Source organism: Callithrix jacchus, chromosome 1, assembly GCF_049354715.1.
Source record: "Callithrix jacchus isolate 240 chromosome 1, calJac240_pri, whole genome shotgun sequence".
Classification (NCBI taxonomy): domain Eukaryota; kingdom Metazoa; phylum Chordata; class Mammalia; order Primates; family Cebidae; genus Callithrix; species Callithrix jacchus.
This window is the reverse complement of record NC_133502.1, coordinates 8,339,982-8,356,551: the sequence shown is the minus strand read 5'-3', so window position 1 is coordinate 8,356,551 and position 16,570 is coordinate 8,339,982. Positions and strand designations below refer to the sequence as shown.

At 37.8% G+C, this 16,570-nt stretch overlaps 1 protein-coding gene and 1 long non-coding RNA gene across 4 annotated transcripts in view; both read right to left on the bottom strand.

Annotated features, from left to right (window-relative positions):
* GPC5 (glypican 5) overlaps positions 1 to 16,570 on the bottom strand; it is a 1,444,351-nt gene that overhangs the window by 274,537 nt on the left and 1,153,244 nt on the right. The window lies entirely within an intron of this gene.
* LOC144581675 (uncharacterized) lies at positions 2,561 to 15,588 on the bottom strand. The gene is made up of 2 exons (XR_013532737.1): positions 14,437 to 15,588; positions 2,561 to 13,592 (listed from the first exon to the last, which is right to left on the bottom strand). It is a non-coding gene; the product is annotated as an uncharacterized LOC144581675 (long non-coding RNA).

Genomic DNA, 16,570 nt, shown 5'->3' with positions numbered 1-16,570 from the left:
TGATCATCATTTTGATTGACTAAGTAGGATCATACTTTACACACACGTGAAACAATGAAGAATGTCGTATTTCTCTAGCATACAAAATACTAATTCTGAATCTTATGTGGACTTCTCTCCAGTTTAAATAACTTCATGCAAGTTAGAAGTTGTTAGCTGTTAGTTGATTGGGTCACTACAGAGCTGATTACCTTATTTGTTGTAAGAATGAAACTGTTTATGGAATTTGGCAAGGCAATATTTAGGAAAGTAACTATTTATTTGGGTTGGAGAATAACACAGTGCCATGATTGTAAAATCTCATGAATTATTCTTCTACTCACTAACAATTTAATGATGTTTATGAAGAAAAAATGTATTTTTTTATGATTTTAAAATAAAAGAAATCAAGATCTGATCAGAAATACTGGGCATAACAGGGCAGGATCCAATTTTGAAGAATAAAACTGGAGAATAAAATGGACCTTTGTGAATTAGAAAATATTGCCTTTAGCCTCAGGGGTGAAAAACAACAGTAGAAAATTTAGCACTATGTATAAATACATGATGCTTTTTTGCTGCACTTAACTTATGATTCTCAAGATTTCAAGTAAATCTTCTCATTTGAAAGGACGGTAAAAAAGGAATATTCTCTAGGCTTCTTCCAAGTTTTGGTATACACGGTAGATGGAAATCTTTCTAGTGTTACTCAAGGTTGCAAACACCTTCATAGGAATAGAACATAAATTAGCACTAACTAACTAGGACCTACAATGAAGCATTTGCTAACCGAAGTCAAGAAACATTTAGTCAACTGACTTGAAAAATGGTTCCTCTAGTAAGAGACACAAAGAAACTGCCACATCTTTTTCTTCCTTTGAGATATAATTCTGGAAAGCATCCCCCTCACCTTTACCTGAAGCCTCTCATTACTTGCACATTTTCTCCCAATGTTAGTGAGAGAGAGATTTCCACGCATCTTGGTTAGAATGAGACTTCTACAAAAAAACTGCAGTAATGAGAAATCTGAGCAACAATTGCTTTAGAGGTCAAAGCAGTTTATTTCATTGCTTTGTGACCCAAGATGCCAACTGTATGGAACTAATCCTTCCTCTATCAGGGACCAGGACAATTTTCAGATAATTATAAAAGACATGCTACTGTAAATAGTGCTGCAAGAAACATAGATGTGCATGTGTCTTTACAGTAGAATAATTTATAATCCTTTGGGTATCCCATCAATAATAAACTAGATAAAGAAAATGTGGTAGATTCACATCATGAAATACTATGTGGCCATAAAAAAGAATGAGTTCATGTCCTTTGCAGGGACATGGGTGAAGTGAGAAACCATTATTATCAGCAAACTGACACAGGAGCAGAAAACCAAACACCGCATGTTCTCACTCCTAAGCGGGAGTTGAACAATGAGAACACATGGACACAGGGAGGGGAACATCACACAACAAGGCCTGTTAGGGGAGTTGGGGGAAAGGGGAGGGAGAGCATTAGGACAAATACTTCATGAATGTGGAGCTTCAAACCTAGAGGATGGGTTGATTGGTACAGCAAACCACCATGGCACATGTATATCTATGGAGCAAATCTGTACATTCAGCACATGCATCCAGAACTTAAAGTAACAATAACAACAACAAAAAAGAATAGGACTTTCAAAACAAAAAAATAAAGAAAAAGAAAAAGAAAATCAACCAACCAAACAAAAGACCCCGTGATCTTTACCCAGTAATTCCAGCAGCACACTACCCCTAACCACAGAGAATATGCAACACCGCTCCAGAGGGTGGAGACCAGGGTAGAGAGCATGGCTGCCTCCAGCAGTGAATGCCCAGGAAGCTGGGCATTTAAGGGAATCAGAATTACTGGCTGGAATGGTGATGGAAAGACTGTACCTATATCTTTATTTTTCTTTTTATAGCAAATCATAGGCTCAATAATTTTAAACATTAAATTTTTATTGAGACTAGACAATATGCTCTCTTCCTTACATAACCATTCTCTCGAATATTTTTCTGCAGGAATACTATAAATAATGTACAACAAGATTTTTCTCTTTTTAACAAAATACTGCCTATTAGACAATGGGGTGGTATAATAAAAATCATCCTCACTTTGGAGACAGAAGCTTAAGGTTCAAGTCCTGGCTATGATATTTACTTGTAAACCTTGAGAGAATCACATAATTCCATGAATTTTCATTGCATATTAAAATAAAAAATTACCAATCCCCATGTACCTCCAGAGCTTTGTAAGGATAAATTAAAATAGAGTATGTATTATCATTTATAATTTTATAGATTTACAAATGTAAGAAGTTATTAACTTTTTTTATATTTTAGTTATGTATATAGGATGTCAATTCATATTGAACAAAAAATATTTTTTCTTCCTTTTTTTAATACAAGATATGATAATCAATATTTTACTTAAAAGTAGAATAACAGTTGTCTTCTCAAACCATATGTATTTACTAATTCTCAATTAATTAGGAGATGCTGATGGAGATGTTTTTGATCAATGGTTCAAGAAGAAAAGAGCTCACTAAGTAAAATTGTGTTCCTGTGTGTGTGGAGAGAGAGAGAGAGAGAGAGAGAGAGAGAGAGAGAGAGAGAGAGAGAGAGAGAGAGTGTGTGTGTGTGTGTGTGTGTGTGTGTGTGTGTAAGAGAAAGACATACAGACAAGTGTACTGTGATATCTTCGAGAACTAACTCAGAAATGCTAAAAGCTCTGGGGAACTCTGTAAGCCCAGTAGTTGGTACTGGCCTTGCTGATAGAGAAATGATGGCCACCCATAAACGTGAAACTTAACTGAGTAAATGTGAACTCACTGGGTATTTTTCTTCAATCTTTGTTGCTAGTTCCACTTACTCAGCTCACTGTTCCATTTCATTCTGTACACTGACACCAAAGTGGCTGCTTAAATGCAAAATTTCATCATGACAACCCACGGCTAAGAATCCAACTTCACGTGCCAGGCTTCTAGGCTTTTCATTATCTAACTGCTTTAATGGACATATTTCTCACACTCTGTTCTCACCTGTTAAGCTTTCTGTTCATATTGTGGCTACCTGCAATTCTAAGAATAGTACATGATCTTTATTTCTCCGGATATTTGCATTTGCTATGCTTTATGCATGGATATCTTTCAGCCTCACCTATGAGAACTCACTCTTCACTTCAGAATTTCTTCAGAAATTTCCTTGCAGTTTCTCTAATCATAATGTTTTCTGGGAACACGCTGGAAAATATTTCTCAAGCTTGACATCATTCTGTGTTCTCACATTGAAAGCACACATGACTAATCCATCATTACACAAGTTGTATGTTCGTCATACATTTAAGGACCTATGACCAAATCATTAACATCAGCATATAAACTAAGCTCTGTAAACCTAGCCAGTATGAGTCAGTTTTCATGCTTCTGATAAAGACATGACTGAGACTGGGCAGCTTGCAAAAGAAAGAGATTTGATTGGACTTACGTTACACTTGGCTGGGGAAGCCTCACAATTGTGGCAGAAGGCAAGGATGAACAAGTAATGTCTTATATGGATAGCAGCAGGCAAAGAGAGAGCTTGTGTAGGAAAACTCACCCTTACCATCAGATCTCAGGAGACTTACTCACTGTCAGAACAGCACAGGAAAGACCTGCACCCATGATTCAATTACCTGCCACTGGGTCCCTCTCACAACACATGGGAATTCCAGATGAGATTTGGGTAGGGACACAGTCATACCTTATCACCAGGTTTCTAAATGAGAGAAAACTCACACACCACTTATTCTTCTGAATAGCTTCTTGCCTGGTAACCTCAGACTGAATGTGTCTTTCACAGGCCCAAGCTCCTCTCAAGATGGCCCTTTCCTTACAACTGTCTAATGCTGGGTTCCAGAAACTCATCCTTTAGCCTGTAATGGCTCCACTGTCACTAGAACAGGGCACTTCACTATGTTCTTTTACTATATGCCGTTCTTACCTTTGTAAATATGCTCTTTACTGAATCTTCTCCAATTTCCTTTACTTGTTTGTGACAGCTATTTTCTGCTGGTAAACTGACTGACATAGTAGGAATTATGAAGCTACCAGTTTAAATAGCAAGATAATTTTCATAATTAAGTAGGATTTATCCCTGGGATTCAGGAATTGTTCAGCATACACACATCAATATATGTTATTTACCACATTAACAGAATGAAGGACAAAAATATTATGATCATTTCCATAGATGCAGAACATATGTTTGACAAAATTCAATACCCAATCATGATAGATACTCTCAATAAATTAGGAATAGAATGAATGTAACTTAACACAATAAAGGCCATATATGACAAGCCCACAGCTAACATCATACATAATGGTGTAAAGTTGAAAGCTTTTCCTCTAAGATCAGGAACAAGACAAGGATGTCCACTCTCACACTTTTATTCAACGTGACACTAGAAGTCCTAGCCAGAACTGATAGAAAAGAGAAAGAAAGAGCATCCAAATAGAAAGGAAAACATTTAAATCAACACTACTTGCAAATGATATGATCTTAAAAAGAGAAAATCACAAAGATTTCACCACGAAACTTTTAGAATTAATAAAGAATACAGTAAAGTTGCAGGATGAAAATACCAACATACAAAAACAAAGATGTTTCTAAAGTAACAATGAACTATTTGGAAAAAAATTTTAAGACCACAAATCCATTTACTATAGTCACAAAAAATTATGTAAGAATAAGCTTACCTGGGGATATGAAATACCTGCACAATGACAAGTACAAAACATGGATGGAAGAAATTGTACAAGACATAAATAAATGAAAAGCTATCTTGTGCTCATGAACTTCTAGTTCATGACTTAATATTGTTAAAATGTATGCCACCCAAAACAATCTACAGATTCTGTGTAATCCCTATCAAAATTCTAATGGTATTTTTATAGAAATAGCACAATCACTCAATAACTTTGTATGGAATCTCAAATAGCCTAAGTAACTTGGTCAAAATGAACAAATCTGACAGAATCATACAACCCAATTTCAAAATCTCCTCTAAAGCTATAGGAATCAAAACAGTATGGTACAGGCCTAAACAAATAAATACATCTATTCATTTTTGGTCAATTTATTTTCAATAAAGCTGCCAAGAATACACAATGGGGAAAGAACAGTCTCTTCAATAAGAGCTGATGGGAAAACTGGATAACCACACACAGAAAAATGAAATTCAACTTTCATATTACACCAAATACAAAATTCAATTTAAAGTGGATTAAAGATTTAAACCTAAAACCAAAAACTATAAAATGACTAAAAGAAAGTATAGGGACAAAACTATACAACATTCATGTAGGCAATAATTATTTTTAGCTTTGACCTCAAAAGCACCAAGCAAAAATAGACAAAGAGGATTGCATGAAACTAAAAAACTTCTGCATAGCCAAAGAAACAGTCAACAGAGTGAAGAGACAGACTACAGAATATGAGAAAATATTTGCAAACCATGCATCTGATAAGGAGTTGATATCCAAAACATAAAGAATTCAAAAATAAGAAACAAATAATCTGATTAAAATTAGGCAAACTATGTGAATAGACATTTCTCAAAAGAAGTTGTCCATACAGCTAACGGGTATAAAAATCCTCAACATCACTTATTATCAGGGAAGCGCAAATTACCACCATAGTAAGGTATCATCTCACATCTACTAGAATGGCCATTATCAAAACACTGAGTGACAAATATTGGTGAGAATGTGAAGAAAGGGGAAACCTTTTTAACTGTTTGTGAAACTGTAGATTGGTACAGTCATTATAAAAAATAGTATGAATCTCCCTCAAAAATTAAAGATAGAACTATCATATGATTCAATAATTCTACCCCTCGGACATATGTCCAAAGGAGATGAAATTGGTATGTCGAAGAGAGATCTGCACTGTCCTGTTCATTGCAGCACTATCACAAGGGCCAAAACATGGAATCAACCTAAGTGTTCCTCAGTGGATGAAGGAGAAAGGAATCGTGGTATATATACACAACAGAATACTATTCAGCTTTCAAAATAAAGGAAATCTGGTCATTTCCAACAACATGAATAAACATGGAGGACATTGCATTAAGTAAAATAAGGTAGGCGCAGAAAGACAAACACCCACCACATCATCTTCCTTACATCTGCAGTTTAAAAAAGTTCAACTTAAAAAACAGAGAAAAAAAAAAAAAAGTTCAACTTATAGAAATAGGATATAAAATGACACCCAAAGCAGGGGAATGGAGGGACTGAAGAGATGAGAGTGAAAAGAGAGGAGATTTCAGTTAGACAGGCGAAGTAAGTTCAAGAGCTCTGTTATACACCATGTTGACAACAATTAATGCAAATATATTGTATATTTGAAAATTGCTAAGACAGTAGATTCTAAAAATTGTCCCTACAACAGAGAAGAATACGAGGCAAGGTATATGTTATGCAGCTTGATTTAATCATTCTGCAATGTATACATATATCAAAAACATGCTGTATAACATAAACATATGTAATTTTACTTGTCAATTAAAAAAATAACTTTGGTTGTTTCTGTACATATGTATATACTTATTTATATAGTTTGGAGATTTGTCCTCACTCAAATCACATGTTGAGATACAACCCCCAGTGTTGCAGGTGGGGCCCAGTGGGAGGTGACTGGAGCATGGGGGTGGATTTCTCATCGACAGTTTAGTACCATCTGCTTGGTGCTGTCCTCGCGATAGAAAGTGAATTCTCACAAAATCTGGTTGTTTAAAAGCGTGAGTGGCAGCACCTCCGCCTGTCTCTTCATCCGGCTTTCACCACGTGATGTGTCTTCTCCCACCCACTTTGCCTTCCACCATTAGTAAGAGCTCCCGGAGGCCTCTCCAAAAGCCAAGCAGATACTCCAGTGCCGGGCCTCCTGTACAGCCTGTAGAAGAACCTGAGCTAATTACACCTATTTAACTTCTAAATTACTCAGTCACAGGTATTTCTTTATAGCAATGCAAGAATGTCCTAATATACACATAGACACATATTTATATATTTATGTGTATATTATCCACAATAATTAAGATATAAAATACTTTTTCTGATGACACAGAGGCTACTTCAGTGTGCAACCCAATGGACAAATTGGGAAGACAGAAACCCCAGTTCCTATCATGAATAATTATCCTTTTATTTACATTTGCCAATCTTTGCAAAATGTCACTCTTTTGGATTTGCGCTTAGCCTGAAATTTTGCTCAGCATGGGTCATTCCATTCTTGAGATATTTTGATGCTTAAATGTTTAGTTGCCACCTTCCTTCAACTCGAATTTCTTTGATTTGAACACAGCATTTTCCCCTCGAACATGCTGTCTTTTTTTTTTTTGAAACGGAGTTTCCCTGGAGTGCAATGGTGCAATCTCGGCTCACCTCAACCTCGGCCTCCTGGGTTCAGGCAATTCTCCTGCCTCAGCCTCCTGAGTAGCTGGGATTACAGGCACGCGCCACCATGCCCAGCTAATTTTTTGTATTTTTAGTAGAGACGGGGTTTCACCATGTTGACCAGGATGGTCTCGATCTCTTGACCTTGTGATCCACCCGCCTCGGCCTCCCAAAGTGCTGGGATTACAGGCGTGAGCCACTGCACCCGGCCGGAACATGCTGTCTTTAACAAAGGTTGCACACAACAGTTACATTTCTACTTAAAAATGTACAAAGTTATCCTAAGTGAGTAATGAAAGTGACAGAGGTCACTTTCTCACTTCTGCAATAAAGTCCTGTCATTCAAACATGGAGAAAGTTTTTAGAATATATGCTCGCTTTCTTATTTGAGAATATTCAATGCTTTGACAAAAAGAAAATAAACAGGAGTGATACAACGGATAAGAATGTTAAACACACATACTGAGAAAGCTAGCTTATGCTAGAGGGAGGGAGGCAACCTTCCAGGATGTGGTAAGTCTAGGTATGAATAAGCAAGTAGCTTTTGCTATGCAGGCAGAATCCAAAAGAGATATTAGCTGGATGATGTACAATGGTAATTTCTAAGATACATTACAGATAGAAAGAATAGGCTGGGTGGTGGATCACGCCTATAATCCCAGCACTTTGGGAGGCCAAGGCAGGCAGATCACGAGGTCAGGAGTTCAAGACCAGCCTGACCAACATGGTGAAACCTTGTCTCTACTAAAAATACAAAAATTAGCTGGGTGTGGTGGCACATGCCTGTAATCCCAGCTACTCGGGGGACTGAGAGAGGAGAAATGCCTGAACCTGGAAGGCGGAGGTTGCAGTGAGCCGAGAGTGTGCCACTGCACTCCAGCCTGAGTGACAGAGTGAGACTTCATCTCAAAAAAAAAAAAAAAAAGATAGAATAAATGGGTTACATTATGTAACAAATACAAGAATTTCTTCTAATAATATGGAAAGGTTGAATCATCATATACGATACTCTCAGTTCACAGTTATTTCTAAATTCACTGCCCATTGGTAGCACATGCCATAGTCCCCTTATACTCCCAATATACACTATGCCCAAAAAATACAGATAAAACCCATGCCTGCTCAGCAAGCTAACTGTTGATTTCATCTGTAGTCAGGAATATTTGCCTGGTTATCTCAAAAACAGCTAGTGTATTCTGTTGCCTCAAGCATCATCTATTGGCCCCCTTTATTCAAATGCCAACTCTACTCATCAACACGACTACATCAGCTGGGAAGGGTGATGAAGCAGAGAGAGACAGAGAGAGCACCTAAATGTGTTAACGTGTTAATCTAAAATCTGTAATTCAGGCAGGGTGGCCCTTCTACCCCCTTGAATCCTACCGTACCCCATTTCTTTCTTCTTGTTTCTTAATATGTATCTAAAATGGACTTGATAAGTGTGTGATTGAAGAATGTTAATTTCGACAGTGAGCTTTTCTTTTCCATGACCTCTGAATAACTTTGCTACAAGTGTCCTGCAGAGCTACTATTGCATTAAGTTAATTTTCCTATATAACTATTGCCAAAAAATTCTAGTCTTCTATTTGAATTCTCTGGGGTTGTCACTTACTGGATCATGTGATGTCTTTTTAAGATGACTGAACAATGCCATTCATCCATGTGGTTATTAAGCCTATTGCTTGAATCCATGTTTTCTTCTAGGCCAAGTCACTATGCTGGCACCATCTGTGAGGGTTAATTTTAGTCGTCAACTTGACTGGGTTCAGGAATACACAGATAGCTGGCAAAACATTATTTCTGGGTATGTCTGTGAAGGTGTTTCTGGAAGGGATTTGCATTTGAGTCAGTAGGTTGAGTGGAGAAGACCTGCTTTTACCAATCCATGTAGCGACTAGATAGAACACAACAACAAAACAGAGGAAAGGCCAATTTGCTGTCTCTTCTGTAGCTGGGAGCTTCTCCAGCCCTTGGACAACAGAGCTCCAGGTTCTCAGGCCTTTGGACTCGGACTGCATTACTCTACAGATGTCCCCGGTTCTTTTGCTCCTGGATGGTGTATCTTATGACTTCTCAGCCTCCATAACTGGGTGAGCCAATTTCCATAATATATCTACCCATGCATCTCTATCTCTTTCTCTTCTTTATACCTATTTATCTCATCTATCTGTATCATATTGGTTCTGTCTCTCTGGAGAAGCCCAATTAATACACCATCCTATGCAATTAAAGTAGCAGTGCTCAGATGTGATTCCTCATTGGAATTACCTCAGAAGTCCTAGAAACCAACCCGCCTGCTTTTAGTGCTGTCTGTGGCTAACATACATAAAAGGGTTTTGCCCCAGCCATTGCCCTGTTCCTCTTACCTTGACTTCCATAAGCCCAACTGCACCATTTACAACAGAAAATAAGAATGCTTCTCCACCTCTACTACAAAAGAGCCAGGATGAAATTGGAGCCAATGGTCAATCTTATTGGAAGTACGTTCAGGGTCTGTAGAGTTCTATAGCATTTGCTGTCACTGGCTTTTTCACAAATAATCCTTCATTGCACTGTCTTTACTGACACCTAAGTGCACATATTTGCAAACTCTTTTTAAAAAGTCTAAAATAATATATGTGCCAATATCGTTGACTCAAAAATGACATAATGAAGCCATTTCTTTATTGTCAATGTTTTTGTTTTCTTTCTGCTTATTTTTCTTGTAACCAGACGAATCTCTAATATACTCTCTGTTTCTTATGCTATTTACTTTTTCTTCTGCAAACTTGCTCTCACATGACTTGTATTAACTGCTTTTCATGATGAGATTTTGTACTTTGTGACTTGTAGGATATTAATTAAATAAATAAAAGCAAGACTATAAACTCAGGAAATCAAAGAGCTTTTAGTACATTCCAGTTTTAATTTACCTCTTTAGGATCTGAAATACGAAGCTTTACTAGCAAGGAAGGTGACTTAATGTGAACCCATGGATTTTGGACATTGAGGCTTGAATCTCGGTTTCATTAGTCTATGACCTTGAGAAAGTTATTTACGTGTCTGCAAAACAAGGCTAATACCAAAGTTTCAAGGTCACTGACACAAACATATACACATACATACATTCATGTCTGTATCTATCTATCTATCTGTATAGTATTTGGAATATATTAGTGCTCCAGAAAGGTAACTACTAATCGCTTGCCAACTCTGGGCTAAAGTGATATTGATGACTGGGGTGATGGGTTGGTGAAATACGGGTCTTGTCAATTACTTTTTAGACATAGCTTCACAATAATCCTCGGTAAAGGGCACCAAAACCTCCAAGAGGAGAATTCAAAAGAGAAGCATGGCAGGTAGGATGAGTTTGAATATAATATACCCACATGACTTTCCCAATGACTTATGACTAAAAGTAAGTGGCCTTTTATAGCTTTTAATATTGCAGATAAAACGACACAACCTCTATCTTGGGAATTTGCTATCTAAAATCTTAACGTGTCTGAATAATCCATTTTATTTTGAAGATTACAACACTTCCATTTTTTTGAAAAAAATACTTATTGCAGGACTCAGAAGATTTAAGGTATGGTTTTTTGTTTTTGTTTTTGATTTTTTTCCGGAGACGGAGTCTCCCTCTGTCACCAGACTGGAGTGCAGTGGTATATTCTCAGCTCACTGCAACCTTCGACTCCCTGGTTCAAGTGATTCTCCTGCCTCGGCCTCCCACATAGCTGGGATTACAGGCACACGCCACCACACCTAGCTAATTTTTTTTGTATTTTTAGTAAAGACAGGGTTTCACCATGTTGGCCAGGATGGTCTCAATCTCCTGACCTCATAACCTGCCTGCCTCAGCCTCCCAAAGTGCTGGGATTCCAGGTGTGAGCCACCGCACCCAGCCAGGTATGGTTCTTGACTCCGCCGAATTTGTAATTGCAATAGGAAAACAAGCTATATGCAGGTGAAGTAGTTCAGAGAATGCTTCAAGTTGGTACATGATTTCAAATTTATGATTGACATAGATACGTACAGATAAAGTCTTTGGAGAAAGATCAATGTGGGCTGGAACTGTCTGAGAAGTTTCACCAATAATCATGTGATCCGTGCTGGCTTTAACATATTTTGAGGTTAAGGGATGGAGGGTATTTTCTGATATCAAATGATTTGAACTATGGTTTCCTATCACACAGGGATTCATTAAATTATATTTTACTTGCTCTAATTTTTCTTAGAGTTGCAGTTATTCATTTTTAATGTCTGATTTTTAGGCTCTGACATCAAAGGGAGATATTTAAGGGGTGTTCTGTTGCTTTAGTGCTGAACACCTTGCTGTAGCAGAAGTGCCACACAGCTTCTCATTTGTAAAACTTCTTGCAGGTACAGGAAACTTACTGCAGTGTCAAGGTACAAAAATCCTTTCAATTTAAATTATCTTCACACTGAGAACCAAACTCTAAAACGTCTTAATGAAGAAAAACCCATACGACCGCCCATCCATTCCTAGGTACCATCTGCCTTCAAATGCCCTCTCCCCATTTACATGTCTAATTCTTCACTGGCGGAAACAGATCACTGCATTATTTTTGCTGGAGGAAAGAAATAGTAGGAGATTTTCATAAAGCACATTTATGTCTCTGAAGGTTTGAAGTCAAAAACTAATGTTATGAAGAGAACTGATTTTATACTTACTCTGACTGAAATTAAAATGAGTATTGGTTATATCTGGGGGGATTTTGTGAAACAATGCCAGTGGAAGGATTAGAAACTCACATACACACCTTTATGAATGAGATGGCATGGGGGCCATTGAAGCTCAGTAAGTAGCTGTCAAACCTGTCAGTCTTGATTGGCTTTCATCGTAAATGCACTTGGTCTGACACCATTGCATCTGGGGAGTGCATACTCTATGTGCCAGGGAACCAAAAATTATATCTCCTTCCTTGTAGCCGAATGCTTTCCCTTTAGTCTAGCCTGAATCTGAATCTGGCTTCTAGGGAAAGAATGAAGATACACTGTAGGTAAATATTAAGTATTATTTTAAAAATTTCAGTGCAGACTGAAACTAGTTCACTTCTGTCCTAGTCAGGAGAAACAAAATGAGATAAATACACAGCAGTGCTGAGAGTAATATGGGCCCAGGGTTTACACAAGCGGCTCAGAGGTTTCTGGAGGACTTCTGAAAGACAGGAAGTTGATGGGATTTTATTTATATTAGTTTCCTAGGGCTGCCATAACAAATTACTACACACTCGGTGACTTAAAACAACTGCAATGCATTCTCACGCTGGTCTGGAGGCCAGATGTCCACAATCAAGGTGTTGGCAGGGCCACATTCCCTCTGCAGGCTCTGGGAGAGTCCTAGCCTCTTCCAGTTTCTCGTGGCTGGAAGTGTTCTTTGGCTTATGGCTGCGTAACTCCAATTTTTACGTCCATTTTCACTGCGTGAATGGCCTTTTTTCCCATGTGTCTTTGTTTCAAGTTACCTTTTTTAAAAAAATTATAAATTCGGCAGTCACTGGAATTAGGACCCTAAATCCGGGATGGTCTCCTTTTGAGCGCGTTAACTTAATGACATCTGCACAGACCCTATTCCCAATACAATCACGTTTCTAGTTTCCAGGGGTTAAGACTTGAACACATCTTTTTGGAGGCCACTATTCAATCAGGCTACACTATTAAAAAAATGAAAGAGAACAGCGCTGTTTGTTGTCCAAAGTTTGCCCAGAAGGGAGCAGAATAAGTAGGAAAAATGGAAATTATTGTCAAGTGTAGGGCCTCAAGGAGGTTTTAAGCTTCATGTCAGCAACTGAGCAGAACAAAATTGTAATGGAACAGAAATCAGGGAAATCACTGAGGTTCTGTGGATGTATAAGTGTATCTCTTTCCAACTTCCCTTTCTCTTCCTTCCTTTTTGCCCATTCTCAGATAAAAGCTGGCAGAAGTGTCTTTACTCCTGACCTTCTTGCTAGCTAAGACCAGTAAATAACACTATCAAGTAATAAACATTCTTCCTGAGTAGGATTAGTCCTTTGATTTATTATGATTCTCCAGCATTTTAGGGCAATCTCAGCTGCTCTCCTGCTCGCCTCAAAGTTGTCGTGACATGCCTGTCTGCACATAGAATTCAGAGCCAGCCTGCATACTCAGAAGAAAGACCTGCTGAGGATGAAATCATCTGCAAATGAAACAAAATCTTTTAGAAGTTATGTGTGTCAGTAATCTAGTTCTTTCACATGTATATAGAGAATCTAAGATCATGAGACACATGCAGAAAACTCAATATTATGAGAATGAGCAAGATTTTCCTGATACTTCATATCGATTACGACAATTTATAATATTTATAAAGAGATGACTATGTTCTAGAAACTGAATGAAATTCAAGGAATTACCTCAATTTTCCATGTCCAAGAAATAGAGTTCTTAGAGGATTAAATGAGTTTCTAAATGAATGCACTTAGAAAAGGTGCTAGCATAAAGAGCAGCTCTCTTTCAATATTTAGATAAAAGTCATTTCCTTGGAAAAAATGATTTCTACTTTTTCTGTACCCCTCTGAGTTGAATCAGTAGACAGATCTGTAGTATTTTAAACAAGAAAAGCTTTGTTATAAAGAAGGATTAAGCAATGAGAGGAACATAACTACACAGTTGAATGGAAAGCTAAAAGGTATCTCAGGCCTGAGGGAGAGTAATTGAGGAACGACAAACTTGAAAGGACACCTCCCCAGGACTCAGGTCCGGGCCTTGCTGGAGGTTGGAGACGGTGCGACTGCTGTTCACTGGACGATGGAAAAGTTCCTTGGTTTGCCCAGACCAGATCTGATGCCCATTCACTAGGCAAGTAAGAAGTTTCTCTTCAGGGTGCAGGTGGACTGCAACTGGGCAGGTATGCAGAAGGCATTGTTATGCTGCTGATGACAACTAAAATAAGCAGTGTCCAAATAGGCAGGGCTCCAGGAAGGGGTTACGAGGCTGGACTGGGACTGCAAGGTTACCAAGGGGGCACGCATTTTAGTCACCTGGTAGGAGCTATCACCAGTTGTCTTCACACATGTTCAGCTGACCAAGGGTGCAGCAGCCTGAGCCCGCAAAAGCCCACTTCCTCCTGCGATGTCGCTCTATCGCCCTCTACCGAGAAATTTTAACACGGGAGAAATGCTTAAAGGAATCCCATTCATTAGCACAGAGCAAATAGTGAAGAATGAATTTAAAGCTGAGAGGCAAGAAATTGATAACTATAAAAACATCATATTGGAAAAATATTGTATAATTAAAAATCATCTGCCTTCTCATCTCTGTAGTACAATGAGGCAATAAATGTTCAGCACTACTTTTTAAATTTTAAGTCTCTCATAACTGGACTATTAATATAATAGCTAACAGTTTAGTGCCAGTCACCCTTTAAGATGGTTTAGATGCACGAACCTATTAAATGCTCACTGTAAGCTTTTGAGTTAAAACCCATTATTATGTACACCTGAGGAAACTAACATGCATTTTACTTACCATATATTTCCATCAGACCAGTAGCCACAATCTTTAAAACCACATGCTAGTGAAGGTTTGAGGGAGAGGTAGTGGTCTCAATGTCATGACAGTTTTGATAAAATTCAACCTCTGTACACTTATAAAAGAAAAATCTCATAAAACTTAAGCATTGATCCTGGGAGTAGTTATTGGTAAAGTTAAATTGATCACATCAAAGCCAATTTATTTTGTATTTATATTTTGAAAAATGATAAGTAACTTGAGAGATTACTTGTGCTTTATCATCTCAAAGAAGTTAATATCTAAATATTGAATCTTCCTATGACAGTTATTATAGGCATTAATCATTTTGGTTTTTGTTTTTTTGGGGGGTGGAGGTTTGGAAGAACACCAGGAACAGAGAACTGCAATCCCTGTACTAGAATGGTGGGGTTTTTGCTGTTATTTTGCTAACAGATATTTCTTGCTTTCTATTACATACAGAATATTAATCAGAAGCTAGACTTTTTGTGTAATGTGGTGAGATAATACGTTGAGGAAGAACATCTTGGGAGAAAATGTTAATGTAAAAAAGAATTCTTTTTTCATTGTCTTTTATTCTTAAAGGATTATTAAAGCTTCATTCTTAGCATTGATCAGGGTATAAAGAAACTCTGATGTCATTTTATTTTCAAAAAGAAACCCCTCTTTCTGCCTAATGAATCCAAGCAGATCTAATAGAAATGCTCCTGTGACATCAGCATGGCTTCCTTCTCAAGAGGCCAGGGTCACCAGAGCAGTATCCATCTTCCCTGCCGAAAACAGAACAAAGAACGCAAAAAAAAGAACGATGGTATTCAGCTTATGGTGAAAGGGCAAAATGTCCCAACGAAAGGTGACACCATTAACAAAGGGACAACAATGCCCGAACACTCAGAAGCTTCCTGACAAAGAAGGGCCATTGGGAAAATTGTCTTTTTTAGCACAGTATTTTTACTATGAAAATGAAGAGATAATAGTTCTCTTATTTAGTCAACTGGGACCAGATATTTAATTCTAAAGAAAGGTCGACATACAAAAACAAACGTATTTTCAAATATGCACACCCTTATTTTCCAATATCTCAATCAGAAAAATAAGTTTATCAATCATCGTATTTAACCTAGATGAAGTAGATTTATAGCCTAAGAAGATTTCACATAGCTAACAGCTCACTTTTTCTTCCTTTTTTTCCAACAGGGGCTCACTCCGTTGCTCAGGCTGGATTGCAATGGTGCAATTATAGCTCACTGCAGCCTTGACCTCTTGGGATCAGGCGATCCCTCCCCTCAGCCTCCTAAGCAGCTGAGACCACAGGTACCACCAAAATCATTTAAGTTTTCTAATTTTTGTAGAGATGGAGTCTCGCCATGTTGCCCCGGCTGGTCTTGAACTCCCGGCTTTGAGCAATCCACTCACCTTGGCTTCCCAAAGTGCTGGGATTACAAGCTCGCATCTTTGTAATATTAAAAGCAATCCTGATAAAGATGCCTTGAAATAATGGATGTTCCAAAAGGAATTTGCCATATTTGGATTTGGAATGTAATTTTGTATTTACATTTTAAATTTGGATTAATCTGGTTATTCGGGAAACATAAAAAATTAAAAGGATCAAGCACCGGAAAGGCACTTTAAAATATACCATCG